Genomic DNA, 21,653 nt, shown 5'->3' with positions numbered 1-21,653 from the left:
CTCCGGGGTTGCCGGGTCATAACACATAATAGGTGACTACAACTTGCAAGATAGGATCTAAAACACACATATATTAGCGACAACATAATAGGTTCAAATCTGAAATCATGGCACTCGGGCCCTAGTGACAAGCATTAAGCATAGCCAAGTAGTAGAAACATCAATCTCAGAACATAGTGGATACTAGGGATCAATCCCCGTCAAAACTAACTCGATTACATGATAGATATCATCCAACTCATCACCGTCCAGCAAGCCTACGATGAGATTACTCACGAACGATGAAGAGCATCATTTAATTGTCGATGGAGGAAGGTTGATGATGACGATGGCGACGATCTCCCCTCTCCGGAGCCCGAAACAGACTCTAGATCTGCCCTCCAGATGAAGAACGGGGGGTGGTGGCGCCTCCGTATCGTAAAAACGTGATGAAACCTTCTCTCTGATTTTTTTCCAAGCGAGAAAGAAGATATAGAGCTAAGTTTGGAGACGGTGGCGCCACGTTGGCCCCACATGCTCTCACAACACGGCCAGGGGGGTGGCCGCGGCCTGTGGGCTTGTGGCCCACTGGTCCACCTCCTCCAGTGGATCTTTGTGCAGGTATTTTTCTTTTATTCTAGAAAAGATCTCCGTAAATTTTCAGGACATTCCGAGAACTTTTATTTCTGCACAAAAACAACACCATGGAAATTCTGCTGAAAACAGCGTCAGTCCGTGTTGCTTCCATTCAAATCATGCAAATTAGAGTCCAAAATAAGGGCAAAAGAGTTCGGAAAAGTAGATACAACGGAGACGTATCAACTCCCCCAAGCTTAAAGCCTTTCTTGTCCTCAAGCAATCCAGTTGACAAACTGAAAGAGACAAAAAAAAACTTTGATGAACTCTATTTGATCTTGTTGTTGCAACTATGTCTAACTCATATCCAGAGTTTCAGCAAGATCACAAGCAAACCACATAAGCAAATGACATGTAGGTCACACGGTAAACTCATATCAATGGCATAATCAACTAGCGAGCAAATAATAATAAGTCTCAAACGTCAACACTTCAATCAAAACAACATGAAGCAGTACGAATAGATGGTATCTTGCTAGCTCTTTCTGAGACCGCAAAACATAAATGCAGAGCACCTTCAAAGACCAAGGGTGACTAAACATTGTAATTCAAGGCAATGAAGATCCAGTCATAGTCATACTCAACACAGTTAAAAGCAAAGCATAAAAATGACAGAGGTGCTCTCTAATTGGTGCTTTTATAAGAGGAGGATGACTCAACAGGAACATAAATAGACAGGCCCTTCACACAGGGAAGCATTGATTTGCAGAGGTGCCAGAGCTCAAGCTTTCAAAACAGAGATAATAATTTTGGGTGGCATGCTTTCATTGTCAACGCAATGACTAAGAGTTCTCAACATCTTCCACGCTACACATGCTATAGGCGGTTCCCAAACAGAACAGTAAAGTTTTGACTCCCCCACAACCAATCAATCACACTCCACGGTTAGCCGAATCCTCGGGTACCGTCCATACCAACATCAATCCTGGGGGAGTTATGTTTGCAATTATGTTTTCGATTTGAGCATGGAACTAGGAATTCCAATTACCGGCCCCTTTCTCGTGAATGATAGTGAATAAACACATATCAAGGATACCAATAGCCCCCTGTCACCACATGAGCGATTCGGGCATGCAAAGCAGATTATTTCTTGAAGATTTAGAGAATGGCACATGCAAATTTACTTGGAACGACAGGTAGATACCGCACATAGGTAGGTATGGGGGACTCATATGGCACAACTTTGGGTTTATGGAAGTGGATGCACAAGCAGTATTCCCGCTTAGTACAAGTGAAGGCTAGCAAAAGACTGGGAATCGACCAACTAGAGAGCGACAACAGTCATCAAAATGTAATGAGATTAACTAACATTGAGTGCAAGCATGAGTAGGACATAAATCACCATGAACATGAACAACATAGAGGCTATATTGATTTTGTTTCAACCACATGCGTGAACATGCGCCAAGTCAAGCCACTTGAATCATTCAAAGGAGGATACCATCCTATCATACTACATCATAGTCATCTCAACATTCATGTGGGCATCCAAGACAAACCATTGTAAGCTCCTAGCTAATTAAGCATGGAATAAGAAACTATGATCTCTAAGTTGTCATTGCAAACATGTTTCTCTCACAACAAAGCTGAACTAGGAACAGTGAGCTAGTCATATTTACAAAAACAAAATAGATCGAGTTCATACCAGCTTTTCCAGGCTCAGTCACTTCATCATATATCGTCATTATTGCCTTTCACTTGCACGACCGAACGATGTGAACAATAATAAGAGTGCTCGTGCATTGGACTAAAGCTGCAATCTGCAGACAAACACAAAGGAGAAGACAAAGTAATATGGCTCTATGAAAGCTAAACAGGTATGCATGCAAGAGCCACTAAACATTGTAACCAATATCTTCTACCTTGACCCAAAGAAAAAGAAAACTATCTACACGGGAAAGCTCCCAACAAGCAAAAAAAATCTTTTTGGTTTTTCTCAAACTAGACAGACACACGAAAAGAAAATGAGAAAAATAAAATAAACTAGCATGGATGATACAGTGGAAAACTGTGAACACCGGATAACAAAGTGAAAGCATAAGCAAGAATGCAAAGTCGGTGAGAACACGTACTCCCCCAAGCTTAGGCTTTTTGCCTAAGTTGGTCTACTCCCAAGGATGGTCCTCACAAAATCCAAAATCATAATGGGGTTATACGGGAGCGTTGCAGCCACTTCCTGAATAGTTGCCTCACGGAGACGAGCAGCCTTTGACTCCCTCTCATACTCTTCTGCCTCTCCTCTGGTTATGTAATATCTCCGTTTTACCTGAAAGTGAAAGAGAGCAGGAGCGAGAAGGGTAATATGGAAAACATGTTGTCGGTTAAATATCAAATGGTATAGGAGGGATTCATCATCCCTCTCAAGGAACTGGTAGCGTGTCAAAGCGACGCGGTCAAGGAAAACTGTATGGAGCGGGGGATCTCCTTCACGGATGGGTACTCCAAGAAAATTTGCTATGCGAGTGGCATAGATCCCACCAAAGAAATCCCCTTCAGTAGCATTCTTATTCAGCCTCCTTGCTATAATAGCTCCCATGTTGAAGCTTTTGTCACCCGTCACTTCGCTCTTAAGGATACTAAGGTCGGGTGCGCAGAGGTGACATTGCTCAATCTTGCAATTAATGCATCTGCCTATGAAGAGGGCAAAGTAATGCAAGGCAGGAAAATGAATACACCCCATGGTAGCCTACGTAATGTCTCTAGTTTCTCCAACTATAATACCAGAGCAAACATCTCTAACCGAAGATTTAGGATGATCGTTGAGGCTACCCCAAATTGGTATTTTGCAAATTCGATTGAAATCCTCTAAATCCATGGTATAAGATTTATCATAGAGATCAAATAGTACCGATGGCTCATAGCCAACTGAAAATTTGAATCTACGAACAAAAGAGGCAGTGAGAGCAACATACTGTTCACATTTATGGGAGATGAATTCTTCGAGTCCGACATTATGAACAAGTGCATCAAACTCATCTTTGAAACCTGCCTCAATCATAAATTCACCAAAGGGCCATTCACATGGTTGTACCTGCGTGTCCCTAGGTTGGTAAGGATCAGGCTCTCGAATCGCAAGACGGGGACCTCTCTTGCTTTAGGAACCACCATGAAAGTTTCTCCTGAACATCTTCCTTTTCTAAAATTTTCAGTGACCCAAAGGAAAGGTGAACAAGGCTCAACTAAAATAGTAGCAACTACTCCCGCAAGTGCCTAGATGCCATATTACGCATCAAAACTACTTGGGACCAGCTAAAATTAGCATGCAAAGCTCAAGAACATGGTCACCAAGGCAGCAAAAATACGCGGATTATAAGGCACTAGAGCAAAAACTAATTGGACCAATGGAGGAGTCACTTACCAAGGAGTAACTTCCCCAAAACAGTTCGGAGAATGGTGATTTGAGCAAAGAGATCGAAAATCCCAGCAAGAGGAGCAAGAACACGGGTTTGAGCTGCGAAACGATTTTTTCTGGATGTAGGAGAACCAGATGAGAGCAAGAATGAGTGGAGGGGGTGCCTGTGGGCCCCACAAGACTGGGTGGCGCGGCCAGGGGGGTGCCCGTGCCCCTAGGGCTTGTGGCCCACTGGTGTGGCCCCCAGACAAACTCTTTGTCTCACAATTTTTCAAAAAATCCAGAAAAATCATACTTGATTTTCAGGACATTCGGAGAACTTCTATTTTCGGGGTATTTTTCTACGAGACGCTAAAACGGAAAACAGGGAAAACTAAACTAAATCTATCATCTTTCTCCTAAGCAACCTAAAGTGAAAGCTTGGAATAGAGGTTTGTGACTCCTCGATTCATCCATCTCATGGTCATCGAAAGAAAATACGCCAATGAGGTTGATCAAATCTCCTCGACAAACCCTTTCAAATCGCAAAAGAGAACGGAGAATTTTCAAATAGTCACTAAGTCACCTCAATGGGGATGTGAATTTCCCCAACAAGCAAATCATACTTCATCTTGACACGAGGAATAGGGCATTCAAAGCTCCCAATAAGAATCGATGAAGTTTTTTCGATAGCATTGATGCAATGTACTCGATATTGTTTCTTTGGAAAGTGCACCGTATGCTCATTACTATTGACATGGAAAGTGACATTGCGTTTGTTGAAATATATAACAGCCCCTGCAGTGTTTAAAAAGGTTCTTCCGAGGATGACACCATGGCATCGTCCTCGGGAATATCCAAGATAACAAAGTCTGTTAAGATAGTGGTGTTAGCAACCAAACAGGCACATCCTCGCAAATGCCGATAGGGAAAGCACTTGATTTGTCGTCCAATTCCAGACAGATTTCAGTGGGTATCAACTTGTCTAGTTCAAGTCTACGATAAAGAGAGAGAGGCATAACACTAACACCGGCTCCAAGGTCGCATAAAGCAGTTCTAACGTAGTTGCCTTTAATGGAGCAAGGTATAGTGGGCACACCGGGATCACCTAGTTTCTTTGGAGTTCCACCCTTGAAGGTATAATTAGCAAGCATGGCAGAGATCTCAAGATTAGTTATCCTCCTCTTATTAGTCACAATATCTTTCATGTACTTAGCATACGGAGACATCTTGAGCATATCCGTCAAACGCATTTGTAGAAAGACAGGTCTAATTATTTGAACGAAGCGCTCAAAATCCTCATCATCCTTTTTCTTGAATGGTTTGGGAGGAAATGGCATAGGTTTCTGGACCCATGGTTCCCTTTCTTTACCATGCTTCCTAGCAGCAAAGTCATTCTTATCGTATCTCTCAGTCTTAGGCTATGGGTTATCAAGATCAGGTTCAATCTCCACATCCTTTTCATTGCTAGGTTGAGCATCTTCATGAACATCACTATTGATATTATCATTAGGCTCATGTTCATCACCAGATTGTGTTTCAGCATCAGAGATAGAGGCATCGTTTGGACTCTCAGGTGTAGCAGCAACAGGGTTGCTAGCGTGCAGGTTCCTATCATCTTTCTTCTTCTTTCTAGGATGACTAGGTGGATCAATGCTAACTCCTTGAGAATCTTGTTCAATTATCTTCGGATGACCCTCAGGATACAAAGGTTCCTGGGTCATTCTACCGCCTCTAGTAACGACTTTGACAGAATTGTCATTCACCTCATTGAGCAAGTCATTTTGAGCTTTAAGTACTTGTTCTACCTGAGTAGTAACCATAGAGGTATGTTTACTCAGAAGTTTAATATCATTGACATTTCTGTCCACACAAGCACTTAAATGACTAAGCATACGAGCATTCTTTTCCAATTGTCTGCTAACATAATCATTGAAACTCTGTTGTTTGGCAACAAAGTTATCAAATTCATCCATGCATAGGCTAGCAGGTTTAGAAAAAGGAATATCACTCTCATAAAAACTATGAAAAGAATTTACTTCTACTACCTATATCGGGTTATCGAGACCATGGATCTCTTCGATATGTGGTAGACTTTTGACATCTTCAGATTTAATGCCTTTCTCTCGCATAGATTTCTTGGCTTCCTGCATATCTTCAGGACTGAGGAATAGAATACCTCTTTTATTCGGAGTTGGCTTAGGAGGTGGTTCGGGAATAGTCCAATCATTCTCATTGCACAAGATGTTATTAAATAGAATCTCAGCTTGTTCTACGTTTCGTTCCCTAAAAACACTACCGGTACAACTATCTAGGTGGTCTTTAGAAGCATCCGTAAGTCCATTATAGAAGATATCAAGTATTTCATTCTTCTCAAGAGGGTGATCAGGGAAAGCATTCAGTAGCTGGATGAGCCTCCCCCAAGCGTGTGGGAGACTCTCTTCTTCAGCTTGAGCAAAGTTGTATATTTCCTGCAAGGTAGCTTGCTTCTTATGGGCAGGGAAATATTTTTCATAGAAGTAGTAGACCATATCCTGGGGACTACGCACACAACCAGGAGCAAGAGAAGTGAACCAGGTCTTAGCATCATCCTTTAGCGAGAAAGGAAACATCTTGAGGATATAGTAGTGGCGGATCTTTTCCTCACTCGTGAATAGGGTGGCTATATCGTGCAGTTTGGTAAGATGGGCTACAACCATTTCAGACTTATAACCGTGAACAGGATCAGATTCGACTAGAGTGATTAACTCAGGGTTGACAGAGAATTCATAATCCTTATCGGTCACAAAGATAGGCGAAGTGGCAAACTTCGGTCACAGAGATTTTTCTTTCCACGTGCGCAGTAATTTCTCAACATCATAGCTATCCTTACACGCAAGAAAATCCTCAGCTATCTCTCCCTCCATAACATAACGCGTATCAGGCATAACAGGCAATTCAGGCATAGTAGCAGGTTCTACTTCAATAGTATCAGCAGTTTCAGAAGTATCATCACATCTAGCAGCAACTCTAGCAATTTGTGCATCAAGGGCACGTAGTGGCAAAGCAGTATCAAGCATAGCATCATCATAAGCATCATAGGCAGCAGAAGTAGCATCATCAAGCACAGGCAACATATCAAGATTTCTAGCAGGTGGCGATGTCGCAAACTTACTCAAAACTGAAGGTGAATCAAGTGCAGAGCTAGATGGCAATTCCTTACCTCTCCTCGTAGTGGAAGGCAAGATTTTAGTTCTTGGATCTTTCGGATTCCTCATAGTGATCAGGAGACGAAAATCCCAAGCGACTCAGAGAATATAGCTGTGCTTCCCCGGCAACGGCGCCAGAAAAAGGTCTTGATAACCCACAAGTGTAGGGGATCGCAACAGTTTTCGAGGGTAGAGTATTCAACCCAAATTTGTTGGTTCACCAAAAGGGAAGTGAAAGAATATTCTCAAGTATTAGCAGCTAAGTTTATCAGATTCAACCACACCTGAAAGATTAGTGTCTGCAAGAAAAGTATCAGTAGCAAAGTAGTATGATAACAACGGTGCCAGAAACGATCTGTTGACGGCAGACTATTCCCAACTGTTGTATCAATGGCGCCAGAAAGTTGCACGTGGGCGAGTAACTATTGTTCCCCGACAATAGTGCCAGTAAAGATCTTGCAACAAGTAACAACAAAGTAGCAAGGAACAATAGTAGCAACAGCAGCAAAGTAACAGCAGTAGCAACAGTAGCAGCAATGTGGCCCAATCCCTATTGTAGTAAGGGACAAGCCTAGACAAAGTAACGTAGCAACAACCAGTAGTAAAAGACTCGTAGGCAGCGGATCGGTGATGGATGAGTATTACAAATGTGATTCATCATGTAACAGCTATAACACAGAGAGATATGTAACTAGCTCCCGTTCGTCAATCTAATGTAGGCATGTATTCCGTATGTAGTCATACGTGCTTAGGGAAAAGAACTTGCATGACATCTATTGTCCATCCCTCCCGTGGCAGCGGGGTCCTAATGGAAACTACGGGATATTAAGGTTCTCCTTTTAATAAAGAACCAGACCAACGCTTTAACACGCGGTGAATACATGAACTCCTCATAGTATCGTTATCTCCGGGAGTGGTTCCGGCTATTGTCACTCCGGGGTTGCCGGGTCATAACACAAGTAGGTGACTACAACTTGCAAGATAGGATCTAAAACACACATATATTGGCGACAACATAATAGGTTCAGATCTGAAATCATGGCACTCGGGCCCTAATGACAAGCATTAAGCATAGCCAAGTAGTAGCAACATCAATCTCAGAACATAGTGGATACCAGGGATCAATCCCCGTCAAAACTAACTCGATTACATGATAGATCTCATCCAACTCATCACCGTCCAACAAGCCTACGATGAGATTACTCATGAACGATGAAGAGCATCATGGAATTGTCGATGGAGGAAGGTTGATGATGACGATGGCGACGATCTCCCCTCTCCGGAGCCCGAAACGGACTCTAGATCTGCCCTCTAGATAAAGAACAGGGGGGTGGCGACGCCTCCGTATCGTAAATAGCGATGAAACCTTCTCTCTGATTTTTTTCCGGGCGGGACAGAAGATATAGCGCTGAGTTTGGAGGCGGTGGCGCCACGTGGGCCAGACAAGCCCTCATGGCGCGGCCGGTGGGCTTCTTGCCCACTGGTCCACTGATGTCTACTACGCAACCTTCTCCTTGTAGACGTTGTTGGGCCTCCAAGTGCAGAGGTTTGTAGGACAGTAGCAATTTCCCCTCAAGTGGGTGACCTAAGGTTTATCAATCCGCGGGAGGCGTAGGATGAAGATGGTCTCTCTCAAGCAACCCTACAACCAAATAACAAAGAGTCTCTTGTGTCCCCAACACACCCAATACAATGGTAAGTTGTATAGGTGCACTAGTTCGGCGAAGAGATGGTGAAACAAGTGCAATATGGATGGTAGATATAGGTTTTCGTAATCTGATATTACAAAAACAGCAAGGTAACTAGTAACAAAAGTGAGCACGAACGGTATTGCAATGCATGGAAACAAGGCCTAGGGTTCATACTTTCACTAGTGAAGTTGTCTCAACAATGGTAACATAATTGGATCATATAACTAGCCCTCAACATGCAACAAAGAGTCACTCCAAAGTCACTAATAGCGGGGAACAAACGAAGAGATTATTGTTGGGTACGAAACCACCATAAAGTTATTCTTTCTTATCGATCTATTCAAGAGTTTGTACTAGAATAACACTTTAAGATACATATCAACCAAGACCCTAATGTCACCTAGATACTCCATTGTCACCTCAAGTATCCATGGGCATGATTATACGATATGCATCACACAATCTCAGAATCATCTATTCAACCAACACATAGAACTTCAAAGAGTGCCCCAAAGTTTCTACCGGAGAGTCAAAACGTGTGCCAACCCCTATGCATATAGGTTCCCAATGTCACGAACCCGCAAGTTGATCACCAAAACGTACATCAGTACTCACATGAATCCACGTGTGCCAACCCCTATGCATAGGTTCGCAATTGTCACAAACCCGCAAGTTGATCACAGCAGATAGACACGTGCAAGACATACATCAAGTCACTACTAGAAAAACCATCAATGACGACGACTGAAAAAAACTCTTGATCGTTCAAAACCTGAGCAAACCTCGAACGGTAGAAATCAGGCTATCAAGTACATGTAACAAACAACGAATTACTGTTGGCTAAAGGAGCCCATGGGTGTGGTCGTTATTGACCAAATCACCTCTTCTTTAATTATCCCCACCTCACCCTCGGTTCATCTCCCACATGACCTACCGATTCTCCCTCGTTCCTCTTCCACCTGATCCACCACCATGAGCCTGACCTACACCTACGGTTATGCCCCTCGTCCACCAAGCTCCCGAGATACGGTAGGTCCATGTCCTCCACATCCACATCCATCGGGAGGAAACCGAGCAGGAGAGGTGCTGGCTAACCCTAGACCGACCTCCATGTGGTGTAGGGGCTACATGTGAGGAGAATGGAGAGGCGGTGGGTGCAGGGGCTGAGTGTTCTTCCCGTGGGAGTAGGATCTGGGCAGGGAGAAGGAGGAGGCGCATGCGTCGTCGCAGCATCAAGGAAGACCTGACCTTTAAGATGCTCTTATTCGTTGTTGCAGATTTATTTGTAAAAGAAGATAAGATTGGTCAAGCAAGCTCTTCCTCACATGTTTCCTTATATGACTTTTCTCCAATTAAGGTATGTTAGGAAGATGGCAAACGCTTTAGTTGTTTTGTACAGAGAAGATTATTCTTGATACTCTGGATAGGTCTAGTTGTTCTTGAATTAGTTCCAATAAGTATCTATTGATTTGGTTCCTTTTATTTCTACAGGTTCGAGTACTATAGTCAGAAAAATCCATTTGAGATCACAATTTTTGCTGGTCCCGAGTAATGTATTAAATTCATCCCGAACTTTAAGTTCAGAGAAGATGGTATTTGTTTCCTTCATCAATCATGCCAATGCGTGAGGTATTATTTAACCTGTGTAATAAGTAGTCAATACATTATATTTATTTGCACATGGAAGTTGATTGTTCATATGTACAGGTTTTGCAAAAAGAGAATAATTAGTTTGATTCCTGTCCCAAACTGTCCGAAGCAATATGCAGTACCAAAGCTAGTATCAAGATAATTCACTCTAGCCTGAAGCAGCACGCACATACACAGCTCCTCATAGATCGTTTTGTTGATCAGTCCACACGGCTAGAAACGTACAGGTTAAAAAAGTGGGTGTATTTCCTTGTATTGAGACTGATTGTTTTCTTTTAGTTATCTTCGTTTTTCAATGTTTACAAAGGGGTGTGCATGTGTATATATAGCAGCTAGGACTACCACAAGCTAGCCTACTTGGTTACAAGTTCTAATCCTAGTATACTACGTACTACCTCCGTTCTAAAATATATGACATTTGGTAGGCTAAACTAGCCTACCAGAACGTGTTATATTCTACTCCCTCCGTTCCTAAATATAAGTCTTTTAAGAGATTTCACTAGGTGTCTACATACGGAGCAAAATGAGTGAATCTACACTTTAAACTATGTCTATATACATCCGTATGTAGTCCACTAGTGGAACCTCTAAAAAGACTTATATTTAGGAACAGAGGGAGTAGAATGGAGGTAGTAGGTGTTTGTTCTGTGTACAACCCAGATACGACAACACACACACCATCATTATTTCCAATATACTCTTTGTGCAATTTAATTATTTTTCGCACCACCATGGTTTCTTGTCTAATTGCATCGTGTGTTTCCAGCTGCTCCCGGTGGTAGGTGCTCATGTATGATTTTGATAAGAGCCACAGATGTTTGCATTTGAATTCCATTATAACCATTCATATATCAGTATATACTAATGCTCTCTATGCCCATAACCATAACTATACAGTGTGCCAATTATTTACCTGAACTCACTTTTATAAATTACTCAACATTTTGCAGGAATGATGGTGCACCTTAATATAAAGAAGCCCGAGGAGTATTGTAGTTGCCCATGTAGTTATATCCATTCAAACAATTATGATGCCCCTCTGTTGAAGATTAATAAATACTATATTTTCTAGTTATTTTGTTTCCAAATTAGATATGACCAGTACATTAGTCATGTATAAGGAGTGCTTTTGACTCGAATTTCTTAAATGTTGTTTTAATTCCAGAATTGTATGTCGGATTTTTCTAAACTTATCTTATTTAATAAAGGAGGGCATGACACTTTCAATATTCAGATTCTTTTATATCGTAATTAATGTGGATATCGTTTAAGCGTTGAATGATGCTAACGATTCTATAGGTGGTTGAACCGAAATTATATAAAATATGAGTGATGAAAAATGTGGTCGTCAAAAGTGGTCGTTAATACTGTAGTTGTGGTTGTTATTGCCTTAGGGATGACGACCACACCCTATCCCGTTGTTATATGAAGTAACGACCGGAAAATTACTTTTAGCGACGGAGCCTACTACGACCAACATCTTGTGGTCGTTAATGACCTTTAACGACCACAATGCGACTTTTAACGACCACATATACCGTCGTTAAAAACCTTTTTCCTAGTAGTGAGTGTTCTCAAAGACTCAATCCGACAAGATAACTTCAAAGGGGAAACTCAATTCATTACAAGAAGGGAGAGGGGGAAGAACATCATAAGATCCAACTATAGTAGCAACACCCATGGTACATCGAGATCAAGACATCTCAAGAACATGAGAGAGAGAGATCGAACACATAGCTACTGGTACATACCCTCAGCCCTGAGGGAGAACTACTCCCTCCTCGTCATGGAGATCGCTGGGATGATGAAGATGCCCACCGGAGATGGATTCCCCCTCCGGCAGGGTGCCGGAACATGCTCCAGATTGGTTTTTGGTGGCTATAGAGGCTTGCGGCGGCGGAACTCCCAATCTAGGTTTCTTTCTGGAGGTTTCCATATTTATAAGACCAGATGGCATCGAGAACAAGTCAGGGGGACCCATGAGGGAGTCACAACCCCTTGGGGCGTGACCAGGGGGGTGGGGCGCCCCACACGCTTTTGGCTTCCTCCGGACTCTTCTCCGGTATCTTTTTCTTCCGGTATTTTTGATATTTTCCAGAAAAAATCTTTTCGGGGATGTTCTTCAGTTTGGACTTTGCTTCAAAATCTCCTCTGAAAGGGGTCAAAAACATGGAAAAAACAAGAACTGGCACTTGGCACTGAGTTAATAAGTTAGTCCCAAAAAATATATAAAAGGCATACAAAACATACAAAGTTTGACAAGATAATAGCATGAGACCATAAAAAATTATAGATACGTTGGAGACGTATCAGGCATCCCCAAGCTTAACTTCTGCTCGTCCTCGAGTAGGGAAGTGATAAAGAATGAATTTTTGATGTGGAATGCTACCTAGCATAGTTGTCCTTTGCAACTTCTTTCACGTGGCATGAATGTTCAGATCCGTAAGATTCAAAACAATAGTTTTCTATTGACATGAAAACAGTAATACTTCAAGCAAACTAGCAAAGTAATCATGAACTTTCAAAATAACAAGGCCAAAGAAAGTTATCCCTACAAAATCATATAGTCCCGCTATGCTCCATCATCCTCACACAACTAATGTAAATCATGCACAACCCCGGTATTTGCCAAGTAATTGTTTTCACACTCTTACTTTATCAAACTTTTTATAACTATCACGCAATACATGAGCGCGAGCCATGGATATAGCACTATAGGTGGAATAGAGTGTGGTGGTGTTTGTCAGACAAAAAGGAGGAGATGGTCACGTTTACTCGTCGTATCAATAGACTATGGAGACGCCCATTAATAGATATCAATGTGAATGAGTAGGGATTGCCATACAAGAGATGCACTAGAGCTATAAGTATATGAAGGCTCAAAAGGAAAACTAGTGGGTGTGCATCCAACTTGCTTGCTCACGAAGACCTAGGGCAATTTTGAGGAAGCCCATCATTGGAATATACAAGCCAAGTTATATAATGAAGATTCCCACTAGCATATGGTAGTGACAAAGCAAGAAGCTCTCAATCATGAAGAACATGGTGCTATCATGAAGCACAAGTGTGGAAAAACATAGTAGCATTGTCCCTTCTCTCTTTTTCTCTCTTTTCTCTTTTTTTTATTTGGGCTCTTAGGCCTCTTTTTTTCTTTTCTCCCCCTTTTTAATTTTTATTTTTGGGCTCTTTGGACTCTTTTTTCCTCACATGGGACAATGCTCTAATAATGATGATCATCACACTTTTATTTACTCAAAGCTCAAAGCTTTAGAACAAGGATGATTCCATAGGAAACGCCTCGCGCAATGATCTAGCGTAGCAATAACATCAAAAAACGAAGAAGCCATGAAAACATCATGCTAGCTATCTTACGATCATGCAAAGAAATATGACAATGATGGCACAAGTCATGAGACGGAACGGTGAAAGTTGCATCGCAATATATCTCGGAATGGCTATGAAAATGCCATGGTAGGTAGGTATGTTGGCTGTTTTGAGGAAGGCATATGGTGGTTTGTGCACCGGTGAGAGTTGCGCGGTACTAGAGAAGCTAGCAATGGTGGAAGGGTGAAAGTGCGTATAATCCATGGACTCAACATTAGTCATAAAAAACTCACATACTTGTTGCGAAAGTTTTTATTAGTAATCGAAACAAAGTGCTAAACGTATACTCCTAGGGGAAGGGTTGGTAGGTGTAAACCATCGCGCGATCCCGACCTCAACACAAAGGATGACAATCAATAGATCAACTATGCTCCGACTTCCTAACATAGCGGTTCACCATACGTGCATGCTACGGGAATCACTAACTTGAACACAAGTATTTCTAGATTCACAACACCCTACTAACATAGCTCTTAATATTACCGAATCCACGTCTCAAAACTAATTGAGAGGAATCAAAACTTCTCTTTGTATTCAATGCACATGAAGATGGAGGTTTTTGTATCCTCTTTGGGTACCTGTCACATTTGGGACTACTTTCATAGCATAAGCCAACTACCAAATCACGCACCGCCGTGCTCTAAAGATATAAGTGAAGCACAAGAGCAAAAGTATCTAGCTCAAAAGATATAAGTGAAGCACTATGAGCATTCTAGCAAAAATCAAGGCGAGTGCATGTCTCTCTCTCTCAAAAAGGTGTGCAGAAAGGACGATTGTGTCACAACAAAAAGAAAATACTCCTAAGATACAAGACGCTCCAAGCAAAACACATATCATGTGGTGAATAAAAATATAGCTCCAAGTAATGTTACCGATGGATTGAAGACGAAAGAGGGGATGCCTTCCCGGGGCATCCCCAAGCTTTAGGCTTTTTGGTGTCCTTGAATTTGGATTGGGATGCCTTGGGCATCCCCAATCTTGAGCTCTTTCCACTCCTTATCTCATCGTCCACGAGAACATCACCCAAAGCTTGAAAACTTCACAACACAAAACTTAAACAGAAACTCGTGATAACAATAGCACAAGAAAACAAACTACCACTTCTCTTGTTACTGTAGCAAACTTGAATTCTACCTATATTTATGTTGGGCTACTGTATTCTCACTTTTCTATGGCTAGTACCTCCCGATACTAACCATAGTTTCATCAAAACAAGCAACCAACTCAACAAAAACAGAATCTGTCAAAAATAGACCAGTCTGTAGCAATCTGTATACTTCGTATACTTATGGTACCTCAAAAAATCTGAACAATTACAACGGCCTGGGAAAAAAGCATATCTACCAGCAGCGAAAAGAATCAACTCAAGAGCTCTTTCTGAATAAAAATGAAAAATCATCTCGTGAGCGAACAGTTTCTGTCTTTTCCAGAAGGATCAAACAACCATTACCGAGACTAGTCATAAAGGTTTTGCTTGGATGAAACACAAAAAGAAACACAAAAAACACAATCACAACAGAATTATGAAAGTGTGGACGCGATAAAACAGAAAGAAAAAGATAAATTCATTGGGTTGCCTCCCAACAAGCGCTATCGTTTAACGACCTTAGCTAGGCATTGATTTCAATGATGCTCACATAAAAGGTAAGGATTGATACACAATGAGAGCATCATGGAGCATATGGCTAGCACATTTAAGTCTAACCCACTTCCTATGCATAGGGATTTTGTGATCAATCAATTTATTGGAGCAAGAATCAACTAGCATAGGAAGGCAAAACAAGCATAGCTTCAAAAATTTCAACACATGGAGAGGAAGCTTGATACTATTGCAATAAGTAGAAGCATATGATCCTCTCTCATAGTAATTTTCAGTAGCATCATGAATGAATTCAACAATATAACTAGCACCTAAGGCTTTCTTTTCATGATCTACAAGCATAGGAATTTTACTACTCTCCACATAAGGAAATCTATTCTCAAGAATAGGAGTGGGAGTATCGTAAAAGACTTGAGCACTACAAATTGTGTCCACAATGAAAAAGCAAGGTTTAGCAAAGGGGTTCTCGAGAGTATGACAAGTTTTATCATCCCTCTTCTTTAAAACATAAGTATCCTCACAATAATCATCATAGATAGGGGGCATGCTTTCATCAAAATAATTTTGATCATTCAAAGTGGAAGAACTAAAAAGATCATCTTCATCAAATATAGCATCCCCAAGCTTGTGGCTTTGCATATCATTAGCATCATGGGTATTCATAGAATTCATGCTAACAACATTGCAATCATGCTCATCATTCACATATTCTATGCCAAGCATTCTATGTAATTCTTCTTTCAGCAAATAACAAAGAGTCTCTTGTATCCCCAACACACCCAATACAATGGTAAGTTGTATAGGTGCACTAGTTCAGCAAAGAAATGGTGAAACAAGTGCAATATGGATGGTAGATATAGGTTTTCATAATCTGAAATTACAAAAACAGCAAGGTAACTAGTAACAAAAGTGAGCACGAACGTTATTGCAATGCGTGGAAACAAGGCCTAGGGTTCATACTTTCACTAGTGAAGTTCTGTAAACAATGATAACATAATTGGATCATATAACTAGCCCTCAACATGCAACACAGAGTCACTCCAAAGTCACTAATAGCAGGGAACAAACGAAGAGATTATTGTCGGGTACGAAACCACCATAAAGTTATTCTTTATGATCGATCTATTCAAGAGTTCATACTATAATAACACCTTAAGATACATATCAACCAATACCCTAATGTCACCTAGATACTCCATTGTCACCTCAAGTATCCGTGGGCATGACTATACAATATGCATCACACAATCTCAGAATCATCTGTTCAACCAACACATAGAACTTCAAAGAGTGCCCCAAAGTTTCTACCGGAGAGTCAAAACGTGTGCCAACCCCTATGCATAGGTTCCCAATGTCACGAACCTGCAAGTTGATCACCAAAATGTACATCGAGTACTCACATGAATCCATGTGTGCCAACCCATATGCAGCGGTTCCCAATTGTCACAAACCCGCAAGTTGATCACATCAGACATACATCTAGTGGTCTCAAAGACTCAATCCGACAAGATAACTTCAAAGGGGAAACTCAATTCATTACAAGAAGGGAGAGGGGGGAGAACATCATAAGATCCAACTATAGTAGCAAAGCCCATGGTACATCGAGATCAAGACATCTCAAGAACATGAGAGAGAGAGATCGAACACATAGCTACTGGTACATACCCTCAGCCCCGAGGGAGAACTACTCCCTCCTCGTCATGGAGATCGCCGGGATGATGAAGATGGCCATCGGAGTTGGATTCCCCCTCTGGCAGCGCGCCGGAACGTGCTCCAGATTGGTTTTTGGTGGCTACAGAGGCTTGCGGCGGCGGAACTCCCGATCTAGGTTTCTTTCTGGAGGTTTCCGTATTTATAAGACCAGATGGCATCGAGAACAAGTCAGGGGGACCCACGAGGGAGTCACAAGCCCTTGGGGCACGGCCAAGGGGGGTGGGGGCGCCCCACAGGCTTGTGGCTTCCTTGGGACTCTTCTCCGGTATCTTTTTCTTCCGGTATTGTGATATTTTCCAGAAAAAATATTTTCGGGGATTTTCTTCCATTTGGACTTTGTTTCAAAATCTCCTCTGAAAGGGGTCAAAAACATGGAAAAACAGAAAATGGCACTTGGCACTGAGTTAATAAGTTAGTCCCAAAAAATATATAAAAGGCATACAAAACATCCAAAGTTTGACAAGATAATAGCATGAAACCGTCAAAAAATATAGATACGTTGGATACGTATCATCCACCTCCTCCGGTGGATCTTTGCATAGGTATTTTTGTTTTATTACAGAAAAAATCTTCGTAAATTTTCAGGACATTCCGAGAACTTTTATTTCTGCACAGAAACAACACCATGGCAATTCTGTTGAAAACAGCGTCAGTCCGGGTTAGTTCCATTCAAATCATGAAAATTAGAGTCCAAAACAAGGGCAAAAGAGTTCGGAAAAGTAGATACGACGGAGACGTATGAAAGACCATGATTAAAATGATTAGTGGCTCTCATATGCATTATTTTTTATCCGTCAAAGAGCCATATTACTTTGTCTTCTCCTCCGAATTTGCTTGCAGATTCCAGCTTAGTCCAATGCACGGATACTCTTATTATTATCCACATCATTCGGTCGTGCAAGTGAAAGGTAATAATGACGATATATGATGAAGTGACTGAGCCTGGAAAAGCTGGTATGAACTCGACCTAATTTTTTTTTGTAAATATGACTAGCTCATCGTTCCTAATTCAGCATTGTTATGAGAGAAACATGTTTGCCATCACAACTTAGAGATCATAGTTTCTGATGCCATGCTTAATTAGCTAGGAGCTTATAATGGTTTGTCTTGGATGCCAACATGAATTTCAAGATGATTATGATGTAGTATGATAGGATGGTATCCTCCTTTGAATGATTCAAGTGGCTTGACTTGGCACATGTTCACACATGTAGATGAAACAAAATCAACATAGCCTCTACGATATTCATGTTTATGGTGATTTATATCCTACTCATGCTTGCACTCAACAGTGGTTAATTTCGATGCATATTGATGATTGTTGTCGCTCTCTAGTTGGTCGCTTCCCAGTCTTTTGCTATCCTTCACTTGTACTAAGCGGGAATACTGCTTGTGCATCCACATCCATAAACCCAAAGTTGTTCGATATGAGTCCACCATACCTACCTATATGCGGTATCTACCTGCCGTTCCAAGTTAATTTGCACGTGCCACTCTCTAAATCTTCAAATAATAATCTGTTTTGTATGCCCGAATCGCTCGTGTGGTGACAAGGGGTGGTCAATATCTTCCATGCTAGGCATGTTATCCTCGATACGTTTTTATTCACTATCACTCACGATAAAGGGGCCGGTAATCGGAATGCCCACTTCCATGCTCAAATCAAATCAAAAATATAATCGCAAACAAAACTTCCCCTCGATTGTTGTTGGTATGGACGGCTCCCGAGGATTCCGCTAGTCGTGGAGTGTGATTGATCGGTGGTGGGGGAGTCAAAACTTTACTATTCTGTGTGGGAACCGCCTATAATATGTGTAGCATGGAAGATGGTGAAAACTCTTGGTCATCGCGTTGACAATGAAAGCATGCCACCCAAAATTATTTATCTCTGTTTTAAAAAGCTTGAGCTCTGGCACCTCTGCAAATCAATCCTTCCCTCTGCGAAGGGCCTATCTATTTACGTTTCTGTTGGGTCATCCTCTTCTTATTAAAAAGCACCAGTTAGAGAGCACCTCCGTCATTTATATGCTTTGCTATTAATTGATATTGAGTATGACTATGACTTGATATTCTTTGCCATGAATTACAATTTCCAGTCAGCCTTTGGTCTTTGAAGGTGCTCTGCATTTATGTTTTGCGGTCTCAGAAAGGGCTAGCAAGATACCATTTATTCATATTGTATCATGATTATTTTGGTTTGCGGTCTCAGAAGTGTTGACGTTTGAAACTTATTATTATTGCTCGCTAATTAATTACGCCATTGATATGAGTATACCATGAGACCTAAATGTCATTGCTTATGTGGTTAGCTTATGATCTTGCTGACAACCTGAATATGAGTTAGACATAATTACAACAACAAGATCAAACAGAGTTCGTAAAAGTTCCTCATGGGGGCTGCTACTGCTATGCACGTGCCTCGCCAACTGCAGATGCCAATTCTGGAGCCCATTATGATCCCCAAGCGATCCTGGGCGGCGGCTTTCAAACCTGATGCTCCAGAACCACCACCATCAGAGCCTGCTAGTAGCTCTCTCTCAATGCAGGAGGTAATCCCTCTTAGTCCTTCTTCATCTGCAGAGGACTTATCTTATCATTCTTCTGCTCCATCGAAGAAGGGGACCCCCAAGAAGGCCACTCCTGTCGTTGACTCCTCTGTCCGTCGTTGTACTCGCGGCTTCATCAAGCGTGATGGCTTCAAACCAATCCTACAGGAGCTGCCTGCGCACGTCCCCAAGAAGAGGAAGCCCAAGGCCAAGCCAATGCCCTCTACATCGCAGGAGTGAGGATGTGCAAGTACCTCCTGCCACTCCTATCCCAGTGATTCAGGAGGTTGGGCAGTCATTAGGCATTGCCCCTGAGAAGCTAACGGTGGATTGACTTATGGAAGATCCTGTTGATTCCGCGCCACCGTCTGCTGATGTTTAATCCACCTATCTTAAGTTGTTATGATACTGGCTCCATGTACCATGAAACTTCTGCTTGCTCTGTCTTTTGGTTTTCTGAACAGTGGTCACACTGGCTATTACATAGCCCTGCTTTTGCTATATATATATATTGTGCAATGGATAGTCGTTCTACGAGAAATTGGCGTGTGCTGTGTTGGATTGTGCGTGGCCTAAATTCGGACCATAGGCAACGTGCGGTCCATAACAAGATTGATGAGAGCCTAGCTGCTGTGGTGTGCTTGCAGGAAACCAAAATGCAGTCAATCGAGTTTCGTACAGTCAAATGTTTCTGTCCCAAACGATTTGATCAGTTTGCCTACTCTACTTCCAGGGGTGCATCAAGGGGGCTTATCACCCTTTGGAACTCTTCGATTCTTACTAGCCAATTAGTGGAATGCACACCCTATGGTTTGATCATCTCTTTTACCTCAAATCACATTGGGGAATCATGGACTTTAGTGAATGTCTATGGTCCTTGTCAAGGTGAAGCCAGAGATCTTTTTGTTAGCTGGCTCTATAATCTTAATATTCCCACTTGGGCTAATTGGTTGCTTCTTGGAGATTTTAATTTCATTAGATCCCCTGACAACAGAAACCTTCCTGGGGCTGATGTAAATGACATGTTCATCTTCAATGAAATTATTGGGCATCGTGGATTGCTGGAACTACCCATTAAAGGCAGATCTTTCACTTGGTCCAATATGCAAGATTCCCCTCTTCTGGAGCAGCTTGACTGGTTTTTCACATCAGCCAACTGGATCTCCTCATATCCTCTTACACAAGTGCTACCCCTTGCAAAGACTCCTTCTGATCATGTTCCTTGTGTGGTCACTATCAACACTTCCATCCCTAAATGCAACCTATTTCGCTTTGAGAACTACTGGGTTGAAATGGAGGGCTTCATGGAATGTGTTCAGCAATCCTGGCTCATTCCTTCAAGGAAAACCCACATTACTGCTGTCATTATGGATAAGCTTAAGCATCTTAGGCAGGCTCTGAAAAAATGGCAGACTAATCTATCACAGTTAAAAACTTTTATTTCCAGATGTAACCAAGTTGTGCTGTGTTTGGATGAGCTTGAGGAGTTGAGGTCACTTTTCAGACCAGAAGCTAATTTCAGGAAAATTGTCAAATTACATTTGGAGCATCTTCTGCATCTTCAGTGCTTATACTGGAAAAAGAGAGCCACTATCAGGTTTGTTAAGGTTGGTGAGGAAAACACTAAATTCTTCCATGCTATGGCTACTGAGAGATATAGGAGGAATTACATTGCATCTCTCAAGTTAAATGATGGTTCTGTCATATATGATCATGATCAAATTGCTGCATGCTTTTGGGCATCTTTCAATGATAGAATGGGAACTTCTCTTGGCATTAACATGGCATTTGATTTACAATCCATGCTACATGAGGTGGAGGGTCTAGATATTCTCACAGAACCTTTTTCTAAGTCTGAAATGGACAAGACTGTTCAGGATATGCCGATTGACAAAGCTCTAGGCCCTGATGGGTTCAATGGTCTTTTCTTCAAGA

This window comes from Hordeum vulgare, chromosome 6H, assembly GCF_904849725.1.
Source record: "Hordeum vulgare subsp. vulgare chromosome 6H, MorexV3_pseudomolecules_assembly, whole genome shotgun sequence".
In the NCBI taxonomy this organism is placed as follows: Eukaryota; Viridiplantae; Streptophyta; class Magnoliopsida; order Poales; family Poaceae; genus Hordeum; species Hordeum vulgare.
This window is presented reverse-complemented; position numbering follows the sequence as displayed.